At 45.1% G+C, this 2,249-nt stretch overlaps 1 pseudogene; it reads left to right on the top strand.

Moving 5' to 3' along the window:
- Window positions 1–615: 615 nt before the first annotated feature.
- LOC102427634 overlaps window positions 616–2,249 on the top strand; it is a 79,890-nt pseudogene continuing 78,256 nt past the window's right edge.

Here is a 2,249-nt window from a genome sequence, read left to right as displayed (position 1 = left end):
TTTCATTTTGCTTTTCCGGTTGGGTGTTTCTCGCTTCTTCGCATTTCAAATCTTTGACTTGATTCTTGCGCTCCTCTGGTCTGCTGTTGGGAGTCTGTATAATATTCTTTATTTCAGTCAGTGTATGCTTACTTTCTAGATGGTCCTTTATCACACCATCGAGGGTCTCATTAGATTTCCTGTACATCTCATCAAGTTTATCGACAGACTCTAGAAGCCTCTTGAGAGACCTCAAAAGTGTGGTTCTGAACTCAATATCCTCCCTTGATAGTTTTGTCCTGTTTCTTTGTCTCCGCATTTTTTACGCTTTCTTGGTACACCCCCTAGTGGTCTTTGTGTGCAGTCTTGTTGTAGTTAAGCCTTGATTGTTGTAGTTAATACTAGAGGGATTTGACCTCCAGGCCGACTGGCTGTGATCGTAAGTTTTTTTTTAAATTAAAAAAGAAAGAAGATAGTAGAGGCTGTAGCACCGGCACTGGGCGAGCACTCCAGAGGCTTGGGCGAACCTGTGGTCGCTGCACCGGCATTTTCTCCCGGGTGTTCTGACCTGTGGCAGCTAGTGCGGCTCGACCTGGGCTGTGGTGGGAGGGAAGCTTTTTGTTTATTGTTATTCTCTTCTGAATTGGGTATGATTTTTAATGAACATGATCAGGAGTTGAGAGACTTGGGGTTTCAGAAGCATGCTTTCAATATGCTCATTAGCAACCACTTGGGCTACCACAGAGAGTGCCAGATACAAGGAATGTAGCATGTAAAGACAAAGACATACCCTACAGACCTGGAAGGCACTAGTGTTGTTATTTGTTTCTACAATGAAGCCTTGTCTGCTTTGCTGCAGACTGTGCACAGCATCCTGGACCACACACCAGCCTGGCTTCTCCATGAAATCATCCTCGTGGATGACAACAGTGACTTCGATGATTAGAAAGGAGAATTAGATGAATTTGTCTAATAACACCTCCCTGGAAAAATTAAATTAATAAGAAATACAAAGCGTGAAGGATTAATTCAAGGAAGACTGTTAGGAGCAGCTCATGCAGCAGAAGTCTTGGTGTTTCTGGACAGCCACTCTGAAGTGAATGTAACATGGCTGCAGCCCTTGCTGGCTGCTATCCAGGAAGACCGAGGACGGTCGTGTGTCTGGTGATCGATATCATCAGTGCAGACACGCTGGCCTACAGCTTGTCCCCTGTGGTAGGTATGTGGAGGGTTCAACTGGGGACTGCACTTCAAATGGGATCTTGTTCTCCTTTCTGAGCTCAGAGGACCAGAAGGAGCTACTGTACCACCTACAATGGCGGGAGGACTATTTGCCATGAATAGAAGCTACTTCAGTGAACTCAGGCAGTATGACAGCAGTATGGATATCTGGGGAGGAGAACACTTGGAAAGATCATTTCAGATTTGGATGTGTGGGGGTTAAGCTCTTCATCATCCCTTACTCCAGAGTCGGACACATTTTCTGGAAAAGGCGACCCTATGGTTCCCCTGAAGGCCAGGACACAACTCCTTGAGGCTGGCACATGTTTGGTTGGATGAATATAAGAAGCAGTATTTTTCCTTAAGACCTGACTTGAGGACAAGAAGCTATGGAAATGTCAATGAGTGTGTTGAATTGAGGAAGAAGTTGGGTTGTAAATTATTTAAATGGCATTTGGATAGCATTTACCCAGAGATGCAGATATCTAGGCCCAATGCCAAACCCCAGCAACCCATTTTTATCAACAGAGGGCCAAAACACCCCAAAATTCTTCAGCATGGAAGGCTTTATCACTACTGCCGGGAGCCGGTCCATCCTTGCTGCAGAGAAGAAACATCTGCACAGCATATGTTTCGAGGTACCTGACGTATATGGCATACTGTTCTTAATGTTTGCTCTCCTTAGTGCCATGTGTTTTGACCAAGGTCACCTCTCCGAGAAAGGTTGTTTCCCCAGGTGGGGATCTTTCCCTGAGGTTAGGGAGGGGATACAACCCCTTAATTAAGTGCCAGGCGGGTAGTTAAGCTACATAATCTTTACTCCCTGGAATGGAGATAAGAAACGCCCTAACCTTTGTAATAGATATTGACAGGATTAAAGTCGGCTGGTATAAATACGGATGTAACAAGACAATAAACAACTCAACCTGATCAGCTCCTCATCAGATCGTCATCAGATCCTCATCACATCATCATCAGATCCTAACCAGAACCTAGCCAGAGAACATGGCAAAAGATCCTGGACAGAACCTGGCTACAGAACTTCACTG

Source organism: Myotis lucifugus, unplaced genomic scaffold (genome assembly GCF_000147115.1).
Source record: "Myotis lucifugus unplaced genomic scaffold, Myoluc2.0 scaffold_66, whole genome shotgun sequence".
Lineage (NCBI taxonomy): Eukaryota > Metazoa > Chordata > Mammalia > Chiroptera > Vespertilionidae > Myotis > Myotis lucifugus.
The sequence above is the reverse complement of the archived record's forward strand: the minus strand, read 5'-3'. Positions and strand labels throughout refer to the sequence as shown.